Source organism: Papio anubis, chromosome 7 (genome assembly GCF_008728515.1).
Source record: "Papio anubis isolate 15944 chromosome 7, Panubis1.0, whole genome shotgun sequence".
Lineage (NCBI taxonomy): Eukaryota > Metazoa > Chordata > Mammalia > Primates > Cercopithecidae > Papio > Papio anubis.
The window spans coordinates 96653524-96677540 of record NC_044982.1 but is presented as its reverse complement, the minus strand read 5'-3'; the positions used below and the strand labels follow the sequence as shown (position 1 = coordinate 96677540).

The window sequence follows — 24017 nt, the reverse complement described above, 5'->3', positions numbered from 1 at the left end:
GTCACACAATATTACACCATCCTTGTGGAACAACTTCCATAAGTCTTTTTGAGGGAGTGACCTGCCAGGGTTTCTTGTGGGGAAGGCTTAGAGTATGGCTCTTTCTTCGCAGGAATAATTTGAAGCCTGGGATGCCGCTATCATTCTTACAGAGAGTGTTTTCTTCTTCTGACAGATGCTGCTGGCAGTACCAGCCTGGGACACCATAATCCAAGTTCACAGCCTGAGTTTCCCTGGATCAACCTGACAACACGAAGTTAAGTTCCAAGTCCATGGAGGGTTGGTTTACTTCGGGCTCACCGTTGTTCTGAGAGTATAGCCCTTCAGAATTAGCGTAAAGGAGATGAGGGGACCTATTTGGGCCCCCAACTTCGGTGGCACTGGGCTGCGACTTTTGTCTGTGAGCCATCAGATGGGCAGTGTGTTTATGACCACATTCTTTGGATCCACCAGTGGCCTCAAGGCAAAAGCAGCTTTGAGCACTGGGCTTACCGTCCTGCATTCTCTTCTCTATGACTGACTCTGCCCCGTCATTCTTCACTGTCTTGTTATTCTTGTTATCTCTTTGATGTCTTTAAGAAGACTGTTCTTTTTTTTTTTTTTTTTTTGAGAAATGTGGCCTTGCTTTGTTGCCCAGGCTCCTGTACTCAAGCGATCCTCCTGTCTCAGCCTCCCAAAACACTGGGATTACAGGCATAAGCCTCCACGCCTAGTGTTTATTTATTTATTTATTTATTTTCAATGTCCCACCCTGCTTTCATAACTGTCCTCAGAGGATAGTTCCAATGGCCCTGTGGGCTGTTTCGAGAAGGAGAAATCTTAGCTACTTTTCTCCACCTTTCCTTGTGGTGGGGCTTCTTGCCAGCTTCAGAGATGTACAGACGGGGGAAACTGGAGTGCAGCAGAGCCTGGAGGAGGGGAAAGGGCAGAGAGGAATGTGGCTGTGCCCTAGGGTGAGAGTGGAGGAGGCTGGTGCTTCTGGTCTACCCAGAAGAGCCTCCAGAACTGGCATCTACATTCATCTGCCATGGAGTCCATATTTCTTGAGGGGCTTGGCAGATAGGGACAGCCCAGAAAGAGAGAGGAAGAGTCACGAATGCCGGAGTGACCTGCAGAACTCAGAGGATCAGAGAGGTGCAGGGGGGTCAAGCACCAGGGAGGCCCCTCTGCAGACCCATGCTGATGGCCTGTGGGACAGATGTCTTTCTTTCTTTTCCAACGATTACCTTGGCCTTAAACTTTTACCATTTTTGGATGCCAAGGAAAATCAGGCTTCTGAGCTTGCGAAGGCTGAGTGGAGTTCCATGTGTCTCCTCTGGCCTTCATATGGCTTCCAGGAAGAAGCATCCCCTTTAACTTCATAATTGCACAGGTCTTCTTTCAGTTTGTGAGAAATCTATCTATTCACTTATTCATTCATTTCACAAATATTTACTGAGCACCTTTTATGTACCGAGTCCTATTCTGGGCACTGAGGACATACCAGCCTCCAAAACAGACAGACAGAAAAAGCCCGCCCATGTAGATTTCACATCTCAGGAATGTTTCCCTGCATGAGGGTATGTTTAGAGATCTTTCACCCGCCTAAGTCATCAGGGTAAGAGTTTGCTCTGCTAGTGGTACAGATTCCACAACTGCCTACCAGGTATACTTGTGCTTTTGTGCAAGGAAGATTTTCTCTCCAGTACTCGTACTTTTTTAAGGAAGATTTTCTCTCCAGGACACGTATTTTCCAACAGCCCAAGATGCATGGAGTTTCTTTAGCTTCTATCACTAGCCTTCTGGGAGTGGGCAGATCCGTCTGCCAAATTTACACCTGCAGGGTGAGGTGGGTTGCATAGCAAACCAGAGCTCAGTGTTGAGGCCCACAAGGCTTCCATCAAGGGAAGAATGCCGGTGGAGGATAACGGGTGGGTCTCTCTAGATGTTCAGAGGGGGCCTGTGGCTTATTGCCTGGGTGGACCAAAATGTCAGCTAAGGGAACTACAACAGAAGCTCATTTAGTTGGAATGTTAGGATCTGAGACCAGGTAATGACTTTGCTGGCTGGGGTTTAGATGTCTGTCTAACTTCACAGGAGTACAGAGATTGAAAACACTTGATCCAGTCACAATATCTTCTGGATACATTCATTTGCATTCTCTTTCTGTTACACAGATTAGGAAATGGGCCTGCCTCAGTTCTAGTGAAGCTCTTGTGCCCCAGCATTAGAGGTAGATGGGTGAGGCAAGGGCGATATCATGCCTTCCTTCTAGACAAGAGGGCAGCCTGTGTGTCTTGAGGGCCATGCTTCTCCACCTACCTCGATGAATAAAGCAGTTAGTGGGGGTCCCCCAGGTGTGGCTATATTTGGGGATATTTTAACAGGAATGCAGAGAGGCTACAGATAGGTTCGACAATTTGCTGCCTGCCAACACACACTTTACTTGTGTTTTAAAATGTAAACTCTGGAAACATCCTACAAGGTTCACAAGGACGCCTTAGTAGCTGACTGAAGGAAGTGTCTTTCTCCAGCCCAGGTAGCATTTCTGCCAGTCATGGCTGGTGCTGGGCTGACAACAGCAGTTTTCTTTCTAAGACCCAGTTCCCTTCTGGAAGGAGAATTCTAAAGGTGGAGGAAAAGCGTCATCTCTTCTAGAACCTCTTTGTTTTTATCTTTCTTATACCACATTAGCACGGTAGTATTCTCCAAGGATCTTGGCAGGCAAGAACTGGTTTGGTTACTGTATTTGATTGCTTTTGTGGAGTCCAATAAAGAGGACTATTGTTTCTAGAAGGTCACTGGAAACAGGCATATGGCTTTCTGGTAAGCACAACATTAAGACCAGTGTGAGGCTGAGGGTGTCCTGAAGCCCTGCTCTGAGGTAAGAAGACTTCTGTTCACGATTTCAGTCAGAATCAAACAAGGTATGCCCAGAGCTGAGATGCAGCTGAGCCAAGCAAGAGAGGGCAGTGTCCTACAATAAACTGCTGATACGTATCTCGCTACCATGTGCTGAATTCATTAGGGCAAGGGCTGGGTTCTTCTCCAGCATTCGTATCCAGTTCCTTTCCAGCAGCTGGACTACTTACAAAACTCTCAGTAGGCTTTTGTGAATTAAATTGTATCCTAAGATACCTCCTTAGAATTTCCAAATCTGTCTTCAAATTCAAATAGAGATACACATAGCAGAGGCTGACACCTCCAAAAGAGTTTGGAGGCAGTTTACCAATATGTTACCCTTCGTTCACATTTCTACCTTATTCTCTCTTTCCCTTAGTTATTAGTACTCAGAATTCTAAGTAGTTGGGTGTCTAGTCACTCAGTTGACTGATAGAAGAAAACTCAGTTCTTTGAGATTATGTCAGAGTGGACCAAACTGCAGTAACAAATAGACTCAAAATATAATGATTCAAACACAAGAGATGTTTATTTCTTTCTTTCATAATATTCCAAGGCAGACATTCCAGATTGTTGAAGTAGGGGCAGGGGAGAAAGTTTGGCTCTAATGTGTCCCCTCAGGAAATAGGCTGATAGTGGCATTGCCATATTCCAATATTAGCTGGCTTCCAAAATTGCTATTACCATTGTCATTATCAGTATAGCTCATGGGACCTGGGGAAGAACAAAGAGGAGAACATCTGGGAGGTCTTATGGCCACTTGGAAGTGGTGTGCATCTCTTCTGCTCACATGGGAAAGAACATAATTAGACACACCCAAACATCCTGACTGGGAAGTGGGGTAGTGTACCTAGCCACCTTGGAAATGGAGGAAAATTTGGGTGGGAGTAGAGAGACTCAGGATCTTGGATCTGGAAGAGGTCTTAAGTGTGAACGCATCCAATGGCCAACCCAGGATAAGCACTGGCCTTCCTGCTGGATTGCTCCCTGCCCCCATCATGCATCTCAGCTGACTTTCTGATCTAGGAATACTAAGCATCAATCAGTGGAAGGAAAGCAGGAAGGGTCTCTTCTTTCAATACATTCTTTGCCACTTGACAAAAAATGCTGATACAGAAGAGGGAGAAAATAAATCCAGAGAAACTGCCTTCATGGGGAAACTCATTCTTTATGGCCCTGTGAGGCTGAGATTGTACCTCACAGAAGGGGCTACATCACTGATGATGTTACAGGATCCATAAACACCACAGTTACTGCTTGAATCATAACTGCTGCTTCCAGCTGGCTGTGGTTACATTTCTAGAAGGATAACTACTTTTTGTCATTTTGGAGATAAGCCAACATCAGCCCACATGTGACTTTAGAAGGCTTTTCTGAGTCCTAATTGCCTACCTCCTGAATAGGCTTTCTTTTAAGCTTGGTTGGCCTAATTTCTCCCATCCATCCCATTTCTACACACCCTCCCCATGCCCCCACCATAACTTGCTTAGGCAAACCCTGCAGTCCTGGCCTGCTGGTATCTGTTGATTGCATTTAGACTCTCATGTTCCTGCCACTGCCCTTGAGCTCCTATTTCACCTTGTGCAGACCATCCCAGTCAACTCACCCTCTCTCTAGGTCACTTATGGGCACTTATCCATTGCCTGGATTATTGCATATGTTTGTTCAATGTTAATCATGTTTTCTCTGTGACATTGTATACTCCTTGAGCATTTGGGACTTTCTCAGGCTTGAGCGTGGTGCAGTGAGAATTCTGTACACATTTCTGGACAATGGCAGTCCGGTGAGAATCTGGGAGACTCTGCAGTGACTTGAGCCAGCGATGTAGATGAATGTAATTGTTGGATGGTGGGGACTGGTAAAACCCCTCTACTTTGGCTAGGAGCAGAAGAGGAGACTCAGCAGCAGGAGAGAACAACAAGAGGAAGGGCTCCTAGCTATACTCAGCATCAGTGAACCCTACCATAGCTGGATCAGATCTGAATTGGCCACACCCTGGGGCCTTAGACTGTCTAGGCGATGGCAGGGTGCTGGGAATTGGAGGGATGATGCTAGAGGCTGACAGTGTTCTTACTGGTAACACTCAGCTCAATGGATAGGACAGCAGCTTCCCGAGGAGATGGGGGAGCAAGGCCAAGCGAGGAAAGCAGGACTTGCAGAGGGCTTTGGGCCACCTCACCTACTTTCCCTGCCTCTTCCTCCAAGGGGCCTTGCAGACAATGCTTCTTGCCCAGAGAGAGTAAAGGGTGGGATGGGGAGAGGGCATCATTCATTTCTTGTGTCTGAGGTGAATGGGTGTGGATGAGCTCTGGCTCATTCTCTTCAAGCTGGACCTTAAAGGACTCCTAGCTGCCCCCACACTCCAGTCATTCATGGAATGGGTGCCAAGCTCATCTCTATTTGAAACTCAGGGTCTGTCTGGGAGCCCAGAATTCCTGAGCAATTGTTTTATGGGGTATAAAGTGTTTCTTCAGCAGGGAGGATGATGTGGTGCAAGATGCACATGTATCCTAGAACTTAAATAAAAAAAAAAAAGAAAAGACAGTTCTACTGTGCAAATTGACTTCAGACCTGGAGAGCATACAGGGAAACAAGCCACATGCCTCGTAGCAGGTTCCCTGGGAAATTCCTTGCTCTCCTAATGTCTTTCCCATAGGCAGCCCTCACCCCGGTGGGCTATGAGATTTTGTCCCCTCAACCTGAGAACCAACAGGGGTTAATCAGGGTGAGCACTGGAGAAGCACAAGTGAAGATTCTGAAGAAGCGCAAGTGAGACTCTGAAGACCTCCGTAGTGTGAACTCTGCTGAGACCATTCAACGTGTGCCTTTCTTATGGCCCAAGTTCTAGCAGCACATTTTCCAGTGTGGGATCCCTCTTCCCTGGCAGCAGCTCTGCCAGAGCCCTGGGTGTTTACTGTGTCATACCATAGAGAAACAGGGAAGGAAGTCAAGTCTGTTGTGACATGTCTTAGTTCTGGCCTTTCTAATACCTAAGAAGAGGCTGACAGAGTGGCCCCAGGGACACCACCTATCTCCCAAGGGAGTGCTTTTTATACTTCTACTTGCCACTCAGCTGTGAGATATGAAATACGTTAGTGGACCTTGCACAATTTAGAATAAAAGGAGAATAGAAAATTTCAGTGTGCCTGGCACATAGCAGGGTATTGTTTCGTGAAACTTACATTTCCTCTTTAGGTACACCAATAGGTGCAATGTGTACCCATATAAGATGTATTTCTTATTGTGGTCATGGTTAAAAAACAAAACAAAACATCTAAGTGGTTCTATTACAGCATCTCAGCTGCTTTCAAGTATTCAGGGAGTGAGGGTGGAGGACAGAATAGGAATCGGGAGGAAGGTCTCAATCTCAAAGAACAGGTGGAACTTTTCTATCTGCCTCCTGAGCCAAACATAGATAGTCTCCCCACCCCCTTGAGGATCTAAGGGCCTTTGACTCAGCCTTTTGGGGCCTGAGAGACCACCACAAGCCTTGTGCTTTGAATACTTCTTGCAGCAGGCCCTGCCAAAAGTACCTGGGTGGGAAGGGCTGCTCTTTAAGAACTTGAATTTAAGGACTTACAGTGGTTAGTTGTAAAAGTAAATGACGTACCAAGGGCTTTTATTTATCCCTAGAACTCCTGTAATTTCCAAGATGCATAGACTGGAAGAAGATAGCCCTGCTACTTATAGCTTGAAAGAAAGGAGGAGAGGAGAGGTTGGCCCACCTCCTTCCTGCTCTCCCTCCCTTTCCCAGGCCTCCTTCTCTCTCTTTCCCGTCCCTAGCAGGGAAGGAGATTGGAACAGGCAGCCTTTGGGGATTGCGGGACCCTCTTTCTGATAGGTCAGATCCATAGTGGCTCAGGAAGACCCTACGGGGGCAGCGAATAGTGTCTCTGTGGGGAGGGAAGAGTCCTCCAGGTGGGACCTTTGGTCACATGGCCTCACATGCTTTATGTCTCAGAGTGGCAGGTGTTGCTTGTTATAAGACACAAGAGTAAAAAACAGAGCAGAGAAAGGCAGGTCCTCAAGGGAGATGGGCTCTGCAGGATTCCCTAAGAGCCAAAAAGGTGCACACGGGAGCCCAGTGGCACTGGTAGGCTTCTGAGCATAGGCACTCCAGGGCTTTGTTATTATTTTTTCCAAATGGAAACATCTTTAGAAGATCAACTGTCATAATTTGCCCAAGCTACAAGCTCAAACGTGGCTAAGAAACATTGCTCAAGGTCATTTCCAAAGTATGTTCTTCCAACTTTTCAAGGTCAGGGGTGGGGATTTGTGTTCTGTTCTCATTTTTGCTTGTGTCTTTGCCTGTGGTTGAACTGAAGAGGTCTCTCCAGGCCCAGTGTTTACAGGAAGATGGGGAGACTGGAACTATCCCCGGCCACTGTTCTCTCAAGGAGAACTGATGGGGAGTGATGGGTCCCTGCCCCGCTTGTCCACGTGAGAGGGAGGCAGGTGTGCTTGTACCAGAAAGAGTTCTCGAGGGGTTAGCACCCCAGAAATGCATCTATGCCGACTCTGCTTATCATGACTCCCCACCTTCGAAATACATCTTAGGGTCACTGCATATCCCAGAAAGTGGCAACACAGGGGCACCCCTCGATGTGCCGAGTATCCAGAGTCACGTTCTTGGAATGTGTGACCAGTGCGTAATTTAAGCAAATGGAATCTTTCCCAAATGTCTCCTTTTACAACTGAAAAAACAAATTAAGCAACAGAAGAAAAACAAATCCAGAGAAATAGTTTCTTCCAGGGAAGTCTGACCTCCCTGTCTAGAAGGTGAGGACGGTGCTGCGGCCATGTTTCTGCTGGCTGTGGCCCAGGGCTGTCTCCCAGACAGCTGCTGTCCCACTGAGTTCGGTTCAAGCGAACATGGCCATTGAGATCCAAAGTATTTCTGGCTGGTTCCGGCATGGGTCCTTTCTGTAGATGAATATTTTAATGTGGGAATTCAGAGGAAAGCTACGGGGAAACAGCATTGGTCAACTGGCAATGCTAAAGAAAAATCTTCAATGGTTTTCACGGCTAGTTTGGCACTGAAGTTTCTTTGCTGTTCTGACCTGAAGCTCTCCGTTAGGACTTCCTATTATTTTTCTCACAAGCCCTCATTCTCACTGACAGTTCCGATCATGCCCTGCGCATATCCAGTTCCCCCTGGTAGGTACGGCTCCTCCTGTCACCTCAATGCCCCCCTTTCCGCTCGGCCCAGGTGGGGACCCTCTTTCCCCTCCCAGTCCATTATAGTCATTTCTGTCTACACTGGACTCTTGCTACCTCTTGTTTTGGCTTATGTTTAATCTTACTTTTTTAAAGCAACATCTTCTGATTATGAAATAATTTATACTTTTTTTTTTGCAGAGAATGTGGAAAATACAGAAAAGTATAAGGAGAAGCATAAAAATTATTCACAGCTGCATCCTTGGAGGGAGCTGTCCTATACATCTTGATGAAATTGCTGCCCTTCTTTTTTCTGTGTATCTATCTATTACTTGTGATAGTTTTTAAAACTGATGTCATGTTATTGATGTATTTTTGTTTCTTGCTTTATCCATTTAAGATTACAACATGAGAAATTTCCTCACTGGGGCTCTTCCCAAACCTGATATTTACTGACCATACCTATATTCTATTGAATGAGGGAGTGTCATAATTCAATTACTTATGGTTTCCAGAAACGTTGTGCTCATTTACACTTTCCTTAATGGCATATGAGGGTGTATGAATCCCTTCATCACAACGCAGTGGAATTAGGGGGAAATGCCAGTGAAAGATGAAGATAGAGGGGGCAGGACTAGCAGGAGTGCCTCAGACACGCATTTCTGCAGGCTGCAGGCAAGAGAGGAAAGGATCCTGTGGAAGGGTCTCCCACTGCTGTGGGATTCTAAAAGCTTTGGGCAGGGGATAGGGAGTCCCCAAACCAAAGCCCGGTGGCCATTCTGTGACAGGCAGGAACGGGCTACTGTGAGGACCCTGGTCATGTTGAAGGTTTGGCTGGGGGTCACCAAGACGTGGATAGCTGGAGCTGTCAGTCAACTCTGCTTCCCAGGGGCAGATTCTCTCAAAGGAGACCAGAACTACGTACCCCCTGCTCCCCCATGCCCACCCCACTTCACTTGATAAACAGGCAATATAATTAAAACATATAATTATGAACTGTGAAAATGGTCTCATTTTGCTGGTTTGCATTCTTCTGATTAACCTTGATGTCAAACGTTTCTCATGAATTTTGTTACTTACATACTTGTACTTCTAAGAATCGTGTGCCTGGGTTCTCTGTTTGCCTGTGATTGTTTTCCTTATTGATGTTTTAAGAGGATTTGTGGCTTTAAGCCTGTTAACTCTTCGTCCATTCTCGTCAATATTTTAACTAATTTATCACTTCTCTTTATATTTTATGTAGGATGTTTGGATGTTTTAAAATAACTCACTCTTCTGTTAAGATCACTTTTATTTACTTCATGTTCTGAAAATTCTTGCTCATCCAGGCTCTAGTTAAATATATGCCAGTATTTTATTCTAGATACTTTTGGATTAATTTTTTTTCTTACATTTAATACACTGGGGTTTTATTTCAGTGTATGGTATTAGGGAGGGATCAAACTTGATTACTTTCCCCCCTTTTAGCCACATTTTCCAATTTTACTTTCAGATAATCTAACCATTAACCATTTCTTCCTGGCGATTCCTTTCTCAGATTTAAATTTTTAAAATATATATGATCTCAGGACTATCTGGTTCTACTTCATTGGATGATCTAAGGAATCTTGTACCACCAGCACCACACTATTTTAATTACAGTATCAATAATAATACGTTAGATATCTCTTAGAGACAGTGTCTCCTTGATATTCTTTAAGCAGTTCTTAAATCTTCTCATCCTTTTTTTCCCCTTCCAGATGGGTTTCCATCAAATTCAAAGAAAAAAAAAAAGATTCCACTGGGATTTAATTCAGATTGCATTTCACCTAAAAATTGCAAGGATTAACAACAAGGATTAATAGCATTGCTGCATTCAATATTGCAGCCCAAGATTATGTCTATTTACTATTCTCTTTAATCAATCTCTGTAAAAAGTTTGCATTTTTAATATAGGTCTGGGATATTTCTTATTAGTGTTCTTTATATTTTTTTCCAATACTCTTATGAATGCATTTTTCTCCCTACATTTTCTGCTTGTTGTTAGAATAGGAAACAATATTTATTTTGGAGATTTTTATATTTTTATCTTGTATCTGACCCCTTCCCTAACTTTTTATTAATCCTAAGGATTTTACAGTCAGTACTTTTATATTATCTTGGTGCATAATCATACTATAGTCTGTAAGTAACAAACATTTTGTTTCCTTCTTTCTATTGTAGAGTTTGAAAAGTCGTCAGTGTGTCGTCCTGTTGCCTTACTTGTTTGAGTTATGGGTTGAATTTATTTTGAAATTTCAAAAAACTTCAAAGGATGGTATGTTGTTTTTGTGTTAATCAAAATGAAAATGAGTTTAAAAAGCTTGAACAATGTCATCTTGGAGTGCCAAATGAATAGGATGGCCTGCATGTCAGGAGCATGCCCACGCTTTTCCTGATGGAGTGAGTTTATTGTCCCTGATGAATCCCAGGAGTACAGTTATTCCATGATGCTGTTATTCCCTGGTGCTTTAGCATGCAGTGCCGCTGGAGTCAGCCTGAACTTTAGGAAATGAGGCCATAAGTTGAAAGAACATGGAATTGAGAAAGCACACAGAAGCAGCCAGGGCCAACATTTCCCCCTAAACAAGCCAATCAACAAAAAGCTATGCCAAACAAGCCCTTTGAAACTTTCAAAGTTCTCATCCTAGTACCTTCCTAGCACTGTAGGAGACATCTTTCAGCTGTTGACTTATGAACCCTGAGAGGCATGTGGAGGAATTAATAGAGATAAATATCTAACTTAAAAAATCTTCAGTGGGCATTTTTAGACAATCCACCTTTAAAGAAAAGTGTGGATGCTCTGTGCATATATTGACTGCACCTGTAGGGGTATAGCTGGAGAACACCCAGTGAGCATCTTCAGGAACCAAGTCATGCAGGGACTCAGCTCTCAGTCCATCACGACAGCTGCCATGATGCCTTCTGACCTTTAAACACTTTAAACTCTTTTCTCTCCTCCTCTGTTATTTGCTTTAGACCCATAACAGACTCATTAGTTAAAAATAGGAAGCAAAGGTAATCCTGATGTTGAATTACAAGTTAATGCAGAGCACAGACATGAAAATAATTCTATGGATTTGCTGCAGCATATTCCTTGCCAGATCTCCAAGTTCCATTGATCTAATGAAAAGCCTTAGTTTGAAGAACATTTTGGAGAACCCTTGCATCAAGAGGTGTCCAGTACCTCAAAAACCAGTGTTCAAAAGGAAAATGCACATGCATTTCAGGGAGGTGGGAACAAAAGCCTTCCTTTGCACAGTGTGTTACATGTGGAAATGTGGAATGCACATGATCATTCTTACTGTTAAAAAAACCCCACAAAGATTATAAAAATATGTCAGTTTTTTTTTGTTCAAAAACTCACACAATTAAAAAGATTATACTATGAAAGCAGCTTTGATCTATTCTTGAGTCATTTCTGTGACGTGTGGTTAAATTTTAATCTGTTTAAATTTTTTATTTGATTCTTCCAAACCAAACACAGTATCTCATTTTAAAACATATCTGCTGACAGAGGTTTTTCTTCTAGCCTGAATCATGCTGAAAACAGGTGTAACCAGATGTCCTCTTAGCCTACAAACACATTTCAGAAAATCGTTATAAGATGCTCAATTAACTTTGAGCAAAGTAGTTTCCTGTATCCTTCAAAGAAAGACATGTTTTCAAAATGTCACCCCAGCAAATAAAAGTGTTGACATGCTGTGTACGGCTATTAGTTATGGGGCCAGAATTCAAACTAGCTGATGGGAAGTAGGGCCAGCTGTCTATCAAAGTATTTCTAATTTATGGCAATGAAATAATATTATCTGCATAGAAGAGAACTCAGCTCTCCCTACTTCTCTATGGTAGGGGATCTATACTGTATCTGGCTCATCTAAAAGTGGTTCCAAATCGCTAATACATAGGAATGAGTGTTAGACTATGCTCCTATTCACCCCCACTGGAAAATCTTATCTGACAAAAGACAGTTTTGATGTCCTTTGCTTTGATGTTAAAGTATGGGCTTCCTGAATACATCAATACAGGGATCTGAACTGATCTTAGCACATTTCAAAGCATTTATTGTCAATGGGAGTCAAAACTCAATGCAAGCTACAGCCTCATGTTATTCCTTAAAGATTTATCTTTGGGGTAATAAACAGTAAGCCAATTGTCCTTAGACCACTGCACTTAAATCCTTGGTTCTTGTATACAACATTAGCTCAAGACAGCTATAATTGGACATAATCAAGAAAGAAATGGCATTAAAAGTTTAAAAAAATTTAGAATTATAAAAGCATGAAAATAGTTGCTTACTATAAAAATGTTAAATATGAGACTCTACATAATAAAAAGTGAAAGCTGTAATTTACCTGCTTCCCATCTCTCCCTCTCCCCAGTGCAACTCTCCTCCCTGGGTCTGCAGGACAAACTCTGGTCTTCCAGCAAGGATTTATTTTATCTGAAGTTTATTTATGGCAAAGAGATTTTTATAATTAATACTGTGATAAAAGACATGACCCTTTGACCAGGAATATTTTTTGGGGGGCGGGGGTGGGGGTTAGGATTCGAGGTCTTATGAAACAGTCGGAAGGAGTTTAATTAGAAGGCACAATCACTTGCTAGGTAGCAAGAGAAAAAATCCTGCCCCTCATTGTTTTCTGGAGATTGCTGTTGAGGGTTATGTGACAAATCAACACATGGCCACTATGGCTTGGCATACTTACTTTCTTAATCATCCAAATCAAGTATTGCAAACACCTGAAAAAGAGAAATGGAACCAAATGTGATATAATCTATGATCTTGGCCCCAGAGTAGAAATGAGGTTTGTTTTTTCAGATTTATACCATGTACCACATTGAATGTTATCAATACTGTGCATGAATACAAGGGTTGAGGGATTTTGTTTCCATTAAGAATCTGTTTCCAGGAGAACAGCCCATGGGAAAGTATTGTCCTTTTCGACTTCAGATATGGAGGGCCCCATTGCCTATGTTAAAAAAGAATCTTAGAATTTTGGCTTAGGCAATAAACTCTTTAATGGAACATACAGAGTAAATAAAAGATCGCTAAAGGGAGACCACAGGCCCCAAGGAGACAGAATGGACCAAACATACAGAAGGAATGTAAATATAGCTGACTTCAGGTTTTTTTTTTTTTTTTTTTTTTTTTAATGGAGAGGAGCTAATTTCTTCCCTTGAAAAACCCACTTGAGCATACCTCTTGGTTATGCAGAAACAGAGTAAGCACTTGTTATATTTTATGGATTTAAAGTGTTCCAGAACCTTCTGGACTTGCCCTGAATCTCCCGAATGCAAAGCTAGTTATATGAGGAGGTGGGTCTACTTACATAGGCGCTAGTGTCTTCTGGGAAAGACTCCAGCCCCTAGGTCCTGGTATCCAGTGGTCCAAAGTCTTTTGGAATGGATAAGAGTGGACCAGATTAAGGCATAAAATAACAGCTTGAGAAAAGACTGGTGACCCAGGCTTACTGTACAAGGAAGGTGTAAGTTGGAGGAAAGGGTGGGATTCTAGTACAAAATGTGGTAGAGGTGGATGTGACTCCCTAACCCAGTGACACAGACATACTGGATGTGCTTTGGAAATAGTGACTGTGTGTGTGTGCTCAAGGGAGCACCATGTATTGAGTTTAATGCCATGGAAGTCAAAATGCCATCTTCCTTTGAAGAAGCCTGCAGCCTGCACAGGGCCATGCAAAATCGTCACTGCTGGATGAGCAGAAGTCTAGGCGACTGCACAGGGTCGTGTGTGTTCAACAGCGACACCATGTGGCAGCGAGACCCAACAGCCAGAGAGAAGCTGTTGGAATGCAGGTCTCTTTCCCTGTGACATTTGAAAGCATCAACGACATTTGAAAGCATCAACACAGTCTTCGCAGGGGAGTCCAATCAGCCAGAAAAGGGCAAAGCAAATCGGCCTTGTATTAAATTCCTGGAAGTCAAACTTCTTGGTCCAATGAGGAACTTCTCAAGGACCCTCGCTGGAGAAAGGGTGTTCAGCAAGAACGAAGGACAGCGTCCAGATGGATGAGCTTAGTGTGTTCTGAGCGGTGAGCTTACTGGGGCCCAGGTAAGCTGCACAACAGATTCTTCTGGGGGATATCAGGGCAAATACCCACTTAGATCCACCCCAGGGAGCATTGCCTTCCTGTTCTAAATTAACCTTAGAATAGGTAGGACTAATTCTAGTTGTACAGTCACAGGGGTGTACAAGCTGTAAATTGGACACCATTTTGGACCTCAACTCTCTGGAGAGATTTCTGAGTACCCTCCTACTTAGAGAGGAAGGCCTAGGAAGAAGACTTAAGCCAGCTTAGTAAAGGGCCAGGGGCAGGTAAAATTTGAGTAAAATTTTTAGAATTAGGGTCAAAGTCAGCTAGGCCTAGGGTCAAAGTCAGCTAGGCCTTTTCAAAAATAACCCATAGAAATGTAGGGCAGAGAAGGGCCAAAAATGGAATAAAAACCAAGCTTTCTGCATTTGCAAGGTTGTTGGATGTCCTTGTCATGTGGTTGCTCCGTTTCCAGTAGCCTGGAGGCCACAGATGTGGGACCTTGAAGTGGTCTTGGGACACAGGAAGCACCAGTTACCATCCCAACCCTAAAGGTTGCTTTTAGATGGAGTAAACCTGAATGTTACTTGCAGGAGAGCTCCATTATCTCACGTTTTGGAAGGCAGCTGGGAAGAAACCATCATTCACCAATCAGCATAGCTGTTGAGGAATCACATTCAGCTGGAAAAGAGAGAACTAGAATTTTCTGGAGCCCCTTTCTCTAGTTTCTTCTAGAGGTCTGGCATACCTCAGATCACCATGGGCATTTTCCTCCCAGCACTTATCATTATTAATACCGCTTTGGGTTATTACTTGATTAATGTCTGTCTCATCCCTCCAGACTATTAGTGTCCTGAGGACAGGGATCCTGTCTGTTTGCTCATCAATTTATTCTCACTAACGCACAAGAGATTGAAGTGTGTGTCAATGTGTGTAAGATTTCAGGGAAGGAACTACCTGTCAGCCTTTTAGGTTGCAAGGTTGGGAGGGATATGGAATCAAAGGTTGGGACCAGGCAGGAAGAGGGGCTGGTTCACCTCACAGTGGAAGGACAGAGATCCTGACCACAGTAGCTGGTGAGGTGGTGTCTGGGAGCTGTGAGAGGTCATTATATTTCAGGTCATTGGGTTGCTCAGGGTGGCACATGCTCAAAGTTCAAAGCCCATCTGTGGGAAGAACTCCCACACTGGTCCTCCAGCTGACACATATCGTGTTCATTTTAGACTCCAGTATTTCTATGCCTTCTTTGTGAAGATTGACTGGGGCAGGTGGATAGAAGGGAAGAAAGGTGGGGGGTCTCCCAGGCTACAGAAAGGTTAGGGTGAGTGGGATGAGCAGTTGCTGTGGCTTAAAAATGTCACCCAAAAAGTTGAGTTGGTATTCTGTTGGGAGGGAAGTTGGCTGCAGAGGAGGAGGGCAAAGAGAAAAGGAGAAATGAACACTCTCTTAGGAGAGCCTGGAGTGCACGCTGGCCCCAATGGGTGGACATTTCTGCCACTGTCTCTCAGGTCTCCCCCCAGTTTCCACAGTGTAGAGAATCCCGTCATCTCTACCCCCAGGAAAGGGCTGCTCAGACCAGGCGGCCGCCCCTTTCATCTGGAGCTGGGACCCCACATGCCCATCAGGAAATGGACCGGGGCGGCTAATCCCCTGAACTCAGTTCCAGGAAGGAAGAATAGGTGTACACCAGCCAAAGTTTTAAAAGTTTCATAAAATCAAAAGATTCCATTCACCTCCAAACCAAAAAGCAAAACAAACAAGCAAACAAAAACCCTCAAACAGTAACAACAACAAAAACAGAGAAAGCTCCAACGCACAAAATAAAAGCAAACAGTGTAGACACTATCAAATTGAACAAGGAGGAACATCATAACCTTCCTCGCCCCACGGTGGATTTTAAAATCCTTCATCCCATGTTACTACTGTGGGAGAGCCTGGGGGCTTGTGTCTGGCCCCAGTTCTTCAGTAAAGGCTACCTAATTTGGAGCCTGTTCCTTCTACGGAGCTGTCAGCCTCTGGGGATGGGTGTGTTCATGTTGCATCCACTGGGCTGGTACCAGGTACCCACCAGATGCATTCAATTGAAGTTTAGGGAATGAAAAGTTCTCTCAGAGTGGGAGGCCTTCTAGGGCCACCGCTTAGTCTCTATTCTGGCAAACGTGACCACAATTTTGATGCAATCATCAGGACGTGGAGCTGGGCTTCTTCGTGTGGTCTCCTCCTTGCCTTCTTGACATTTAGGAGGCAGGACAAATTGAATTGGGGTGAAGAAGGAACAGCTGACAGGGCCCCGAAAAATGTGGGATTGCTAGTGCGGGAGGGTCATGTACAGCCCACTGGAGTCCAAAGACCTCATTTTAGATCTGAGACGACTGTGGCCAGGGCAGGGGGTGGGGTGAGGGGCATGTGAGCTTTGTTAGTTTTTTTTTTTTGCCCTGCCTTCATGAGGCTAGGTCTAGTGAGCATTCACAGCCGGTGTAGCCTGGGGTGGTGATCCCTGAGACTAGTCGGGCTCAGCTTAAGGTGGCTTCTGTGGCTAGGGCTGCTTGCCCTGCCTGCCAGCCCCCGGTGGAGCAAAGGAAGATTTTAACCCTGAAGTCCTAGGCATGAAGGACTTGAGACCCAGTGTCACCAGAGGGCAGCTCACCTTTGGAGGCCCGAGGGTTGCCTTGAGGCCAAAGTATAGCAGGAAAGACACAGGAGGACTTACTACGGAATACTTTACCGTCCAAAGAACACGTGGCTGGGCTGTGGGGAGAGCCCCCCGAGGTTGGGCTGGACTTCCCTTCTCAGATCATCGCCTGGAGCAGCCCCTACCTGCTCCTACCCTTGCTGACTGCCACAAAGCCTGCTTTCCCACATAGGTGGTACTGGGGTCCAAAATGCTGGGAGAGAAGTCTCGAGTGCCTACCGCAAACACTATTCCAGAGGCAGAGGCAGAGGCAGAGGGCGTTGAGATGGCCTGGCATCAAACACAAAACAGGAAAGAAACGCAATGACCTCCTTCCGCCGTTCAGTGTGATTAGAAATGACACCTCAGAGGAAAACCTGATCACCAAGAGTGGTCCCTTGATCTCTAACCAAAAGACTTGGTTTTGTGTGTTGAGAGGAACAAAAGTAGACAGAGGCTCAGACCATGGGGAAATAGGATTGGCCTCATTCCTGAGCATCACACACTTTTCTGCAGAGGTCCTTGTTGCTCTCAGCAACCTACTGATCAAGAAGGACGGCTTGAAGCACAGGGAGGTGAAGCTGCGGGGCTTCCTGCTGATGCTTACAGAAAGAAAGAGAAATGGCCCTGCTGTTTCCCAAGGACAAGTCAGTTTAGGGCCCAGTGGGGCTCCAGGCAGCACCCCTGCCCTGTGTCCTGTGAGCCACTGGATCTTGCTGCATCAGGTGTGGCTCCACCTCTGCCTAGGCCACCAGGCATTTGGGGCGGTTGCTTGCAAATCTGTCAACTGAGAGAGACAGTAGTATTTCGCGGTGCAGAATGATGCCCGAGACCCAGAAGCAAGTCTGTGATGCCTGAAGAGAGGAGGAAAAAACAAGTAAAGAAGCAGATTTATCCCTTGGGTAGGATTTCTGTGCTAGTCCGTCAAGGATGAAGCATTTTCCTATAATGCCATGGCCCAGGGCTCCAGCAAAGGACTCCTTTTGACTGTGCTCTCAAATAATGTCTGACCTTCACTGTGTCATGGGGTCCAGTTCTCCCAAACCAGAAACTTGAATGTCACTTTTGACCCCAGCACATTCAACACATCCTTCTTCCAGCCTCTGCAGGGGGTTGTCCACCCACACATGCTCTCTCATGTCATGGCCTTCAGATCAGTCAGATGTGGGGGGCCAGGCGCCGGGGTGTCTGCACACAGATTCCTGACTGGCCTCCCTGTTTCCAGGCTGCAGCCTTCTCATCCTTTCCATTCTCCCCTCAGCATGGAGCACCTGGGGCTCCCCAGCTCACAGAACCTCCTACAGCTTCCCATTGCCCACAAGTCCTAACTCTGTGACTGATGTGGAGGACCAGACCCTCTGAGGCCTCTGCTCCCACTTTCTTCTGCACACCTTCCAATTCCGTGCTAAAAACTGCCTCAATTGTTTCAAAACACTTCGTGTGCACCCCCACCTCCTTTGACCTGCTAGGTAAGGTGCTCCCCCATTGAGAATCAGATTTCATTCAGATTCCAACTTAACTTTCCCTCCACAGTTGGGGGTCCCTCCCCTGGACTGAGGCTGAAGATGCTCCTACCTACCAGGCCTTCTATACAGAGCTTGCAAACGGGTTAATTTCCTCTTGCTGCCTTGTATGTGTGCCTAGATTTGTGCGTTTTTCCAAAGACACTGTAAATTCCTTGAGGGCATGGATTGTGTTTTGGGGTTCCCTGAAGCTTCAGCTTTGCACAAAGGGCCTGAAGACGGGGTGCTTGCTGCTGGCTTGTGGGTTTACCCGAAAATTATAACCTTCAACTGGAGGGCCACAAACTCAACACAACGTCAAGTTGGGATGGAAAGAAACCTGGGCTGAGATGAAGCGAGTGGGGAGAAATGGAGAGAGGAAAGAAGACAGTTGAGAAGTGGTGCCTCGTATTCTTGAGGGAGAAGGAAAACTCTTCATACTCATCCACAGGGAATAGCAACCCAGTCCCGGCCCCAGAGCGACCTGAGCGGGAATCACGATCACTGTGCAGAGTGTTGGTGGCACCAAGTCAGGCTTCGAGGACAAGTCCAGGGGCCAGATGAGCTGGCTGCAGGTCAGTGAGGAAGCAGGCAGGGCTGGAAATCATGTCCCAACGCAACAAATATCATCCGTTTAAGCTGAGTGAATGCCTGAAGCCAACACAGAGCAACTTTCATCATCCAGAGAAGGGTGGAGCAAAGAACGTGTGTGCGGGTGTGCCCCTGTCTTCAGGTCCTCCTATTCTCTCCTATTTTGCTCATCCAGGGGGTGGCGAGGATATGGGGAGAGCCAGAGGACAGCAAATTTCTTTGATCAAACTAGAAGACTCCCTCCTCAAGTGATTCCCAGGATCTCACCCTCCTCAAATGCCATCTCAGGTGTCCCCAGACCCCAGCCATTTGGAGGTATGGGTGACAACCCAGCTTCCACTTGAATCTCAGGGCCAGGGATGGTCCCTGCTATGTAAAGGTTTTCTGAGTAGAGAAAAGAAGAGTGGGATCTGAAAGACGGTGGGGCCCTCTGCCTGGCAGGGGGAAGGTGGGCAAAGACTGGTGCCCAGGTCTGTGCAGATTGCGGTGGCTGGCTGGCACCGCCCCTGGGGCAGCGCCAGCTCCACACAGGAGCAGCACTCAACCTTCCCTTTCTCTCTCGTGGGCCATCTTCTCCATGCCCATTCTCTTCTCAGCTCAGCTGGCATTCACTCCTTAATCTTGTAAACCAAGAGAAGAGAGAAGAAGTGGGTGGAGAGTACTTGGAATGAGATTCATTGTGGACAGCTATGAAAAGGGATGTGGGCTCAGCCTTGTGCATGCCCAGCCTGATCTCCCCGAGGCTTTTCTGGGAGCAAAACCTCCATACACAGCTGAACAGCTAGCCTGCTGGTGGAGAGCTGACTCTTGGATCTGTTCAAATTTGGAACTTTCCTTAGTATCCCTGGAGAATAAACTGTTTCTGGAGAGCAAGGCCAAAGAAAACATCACCTATTTCATACAGCAGAGTTTCATCCCGTGGGTCGCACACCATTAGTGGGTTGTGAAATCAACTTAGTGGTTTACTGCCAGCATTGTAAAACAATAGATTAGAAACAAAAACCTCAGGGTATTAAAAAAGGGTATTTTTTTCCCACTATATATACGTCTATCCATACCTATGCCTATACCTATATTATATCTAAATATCTCTGTGGGGAGGCAGTGCAAAGTTTGTTAAATGTATTTCTTGCTATGATTTTGCAGTCAAGAAAGTTCAACTAACATTAGCCTGGATAAACTCATTGCTGATAGGCCCAGCTGGGCCTGGAGGAGCCAGAAAGAGCAAGTTGATGTGGGGAAAAGTCAGAACTGAGGCTCTGGCTGGCCCTGCGCTGGCCTCATGGACCTGACAGCCTTTTTGGGCCCCTCCCAGAATTAGGTGAGCACCTCACTGGCCTTGGGTGGGAAGGGCTGTTGTGGGAAACCTTCTTTAGAAGCCCCTAGGCGTATTCTGGTTGTCTAAATGCCATGGCTCTTCATTGCTCTGTGCCCTCACGTTAGCATCTGAGTCGTGCAGATTGCTAAAAGACAGCCCTGCAGAACTTGGGAGAACTGGATAGTGCTAAGGTAGAATGAGAAAACAGCAATTGGTCAGCAAATGTCAGTGGTCTTCTGGGGCGTGGTGCTATTTGAGGTCGGGGCTGAGTACTTGCCTTTGCTAAAGCATGAAATTCAAGAGCCCCTGGAAGACTGGGAGGGGCCGGGCTTGGGGACCCTCTTCCTGGAAGATCATTAGGGAAAGCACAGGGGTCTGGAGAGAGGCAGGCCCTGCTGGATCCCTCAAAGCAGTCACCTCTGATAGCTACAAGTTCTTTTCTTGTCAGAGAAAAAGAGTGCAAGGCTTTTTATCATTCATTGCCGGGATGCTCCACAAATCATCGAGGATTTGAGAATAGCATCCAGAATGCTGAGAGAGGAGAAAGAATATGAATGTGTGTGTGCACACACAGGGTGCTCCCTCATGCTGCTGGGCGGCTGGGCACTGGCTACAAGGGTGTGCTGCCGAGGCCATTCCTGAGTTGGGCTGGTAGGGGTGCTACACAGGGAGATGTCATTTTTTTTTTTTTAAACTAAGAAATTACAGAGTATCTAGCACACTGTCTGGAATATACTACATGCTTAATTTAGAGGAGTGATTTTCCTAAAGATTTCAGAATGATTTGTGCTTGTTAATCACTGTGGAATCCAGAAAGAGTGCTGTTCAAAGGTGTCTGTTCCTGTGGTGCGGGCAGCTTGCAGAAATAACTGAAATTAGGATTTTCCTGTTAAAGGAAAGCTCCAGCTTTTAAAGCATTCATTATTCTTTGCTTCTTTCAAAATCCCTTTTGTCCCCACTGATGGTCAGTCCTCTCCCTTTCCCTCCCCCATCCCTTGTTCCTTCATTCTCTTCCCTCTCCCTCCCAGGGCTACCTGCATCTATCTCTCTGGCCTTCAATACACCACCAAGAGGGGAGGAAGATTAACTGGGCAAAGAAAAGTTATGGATTCTGATGTCAGAGCTAGGGCTAAGTCAATAGTCTAGGCTACTTCTCAGACCTGGGACTCAACTGCTTTCAATTTCAGTTTACTTATTGCCATTTGGGAATAGCAATAAATGATCCCAACTCAGGGATTCACTCCTGCGCTCATATGAAGGAGAAAGACCATTGGTACCTTGTTATTGTCATTGCCATAATGTCTGAGCACACCCTTAAGCAGCAGTGACTGCCCAATAGCGACCATTTCCAAACAGCGGAGGGCATTGGCTAGGGGGTGTCGTCAACGACTGTTTCTGCAAGCACTTGCTGAACACTTGTTCATTAGCTGGCACTGTGCCCGGGTGAGGGGCTCTGGGAAGAATTGAGACCACAAACTTTGGCCTCTATGAGGCTCTAATCTTGTCAGAGAAAGCATGGAAACAGAGACACGGAATAGAGGACAGTGATGGCTTGGATGAGATTGAGTGAAACTATCTGAAATGTGTCTTCACTGCTATTTGTTGCTACAAAATGGGGTACATCTTGCAGCTTTAACTTCTGTGTTTATGGGGAAAAAACGGAATCCCTTGGAAACACCCTTCGATCATTCAACCTTTTTTTTTTTTTTTTTTTTTTAGACGGAATTTCACTCTTGTTGACCAGGCTGGAGTGCAATGATGTGATCTCGGCTCACGGCAACCTCTGCTTCCCGGGTTCAAGTGATTCTCCTGCCTCAGCCTCCCAAGTAGCTGGGGTTACAGGCATGCGCCACCATACCTGGCTAATTTTTGTATTTTTAGTAGAGACAGGGTTTTGCCATGTTGGTCAGGCTGGTCTCAAACTCCCGACCTCAGGTGATCCACCTTCCTCAGCCTCCCAAAGTGCTGGAATTATAGGCGTGAGCCACCGCGCCCGGCCCAATCATTCAATTTTCATAGTGTGGACTTGAGTCAAATTATTTTTCACGGACAAAGATTTCTGAGAAGGCTGGTTAGTATACAGCTGGAGAAATAAAACAACTCAGAAACCCCACTGGCTCTTTCAAACAAATTTTACTATACTAAAATTGGAGACAAACATGTCTGCCATCTCTCACTTTGGTAGTAGGGAGTAAGGGCTGCCGTACTCAACCAGGGTTCCCAATCCACAGTCTGTGGCTCTCAAATTTTGCGCTGATGTGCCCCCCTAGGACACTGCAGCAAGCTCACAGGACTGCCAAAGAATATTTAAAAATTTTCAAAGTGGCGACAGTGGCATCTGTCAGATACCATGTGTTGAGTTGTTTGGACCTGACTACGTATTAACAGAACTACTAGTTATTTCTTTTGGCTTAGGGGCACTGCAAAGCATTACTGAGATCCCAAAGGCATCCTGAACTGGAAATGTTTGGCAGACTCTCTGGGGCTCAGTGCACCATCACCCTGTCCACAATTGGATGGCCATGCGGAAGCACACCTGTGCGCAGACATCTCTTCTACACACCCACACCTTGGTCTTATCATTGGCCAGCTCCTTTGGACTTGGCAGTTGCTGATTTGCTTCTTTAAAAAAGGTGTGAGTTTGTCATGAATTTGATCTTGATTCACAGTGTCCACCATTCAGCACCAGAGGCAGCCATAACTCCTGCTTTTGGGGTAGGAGAGAGGTGGTTAGCTCAAAGGCTGTGAGTTTTCAACACTGGGCAGGCCTGCAAACTGACACCCAGGCTGGCAGAATTTGCCTCTAGAGCCATTGGGTAGTGGGTGGCCTCATCTTCTCCTTCCTGATTTTGTTCCCTTCTTCCTGGAAGGCCTCCAGCCCAGATCTCTGCTTACGCTTTCCCTCCCATCAGCTTTCCCCTGCAGGCCCTCATAGGGCTGATGCCACCTCTGCACCCCTCCCAGGTCTGTGTGCTCTGCTGCATGGGGACTTTGCTGCTCCACCGTTGCTCTCAACTGCCATCGGAATTTTCTCTCCTGAAGATTCTCAGCAGTTGGTGCCTGGGTTCTGCAGCCAGGTGGACTATGAGGCTCCAAGGCTGTTGGGGTTCAGACCTTGCTATGGGGACCTGGCAGCTAGTATACCAGAAACGCAGAGTGAATATGTGATGAATCAACCTAATAGCTTAATTCCCAGTGAGAGTTTCAGGACAGCCACAGCTGCGTGTGAGAGCCCCCCGTCACTGCTTCTCATTTTCCAGGGGCTGTCTCTGTCTTAACTGAAGAAAAACCTGATGGGGGAGCCCAGGCAGACCCAGCAGAGAGGCTCTGTGGCTGGGGGACTTCGGCCCTCCTGTGGCCCTTCTCTTTCCTGCTGCTCTTGCTCATTCTTTGCCGTAGCTCTCGTGTCCTTCCAGGCAGGCGGCTGAGCGCATGCAGCCTACATAGATGGGGCAGGGCTGTGTAGGGATTTAGGTGCTGGATTTAATCAATGTTTTTACCTTTGCATGGCAACAGTGAGAGGAGACGAACGTCTCCAAGGCTGAGGCGCACACCTCACCCTCTCACTCTGGCGGCCGGGCCTCTGGCACCCCTGGCTCTGCCTCCCAGGGCTGCTGGGTCCTGCTGTCCTTGTGGGGCTGGTAGCGGTACGGGAAGGGGAGCTGGAGGAAAGACTGCCCCCATCTTTGACATCCCCAGGCTCCCCAGTGTTGCCGCCTCTCCTGTATCAGCTCTTGAGACCATTTTAGAGGTGGAAAGAAGCCCTGCTTTTTTTTAGCACGCAGAAAAATATGCTGGCCAGGTGGGACCTCACTGGATATGAGCCT

At 46.1% G+C, this 24017-nt stretch overlaps 1 protein-coding gene across 2 annotated transcripts in view; it reads left to right on the top strand.

Annotated features, from left to right (window-relative positions):
• Positions 1-11451, top strand: part of FAM174B (family with sequence similarity 174 member B) — a 62319-nt gene extending 50868 nt beyond the window's left edge. For both annotated transcript variants that reach the window (XR_004185001.1, XR_004185003.1), the window contains one exon: positions 176-11451. The gene's annotated coding sequence lies outside the window, so the exon portion shown is untranslated. The remainder of the gene's footprint in view (positions 1-175) is intronic.
• The last annotated feature ends 12566 nt before the right edge of the window (positions 11452-24017 follow it).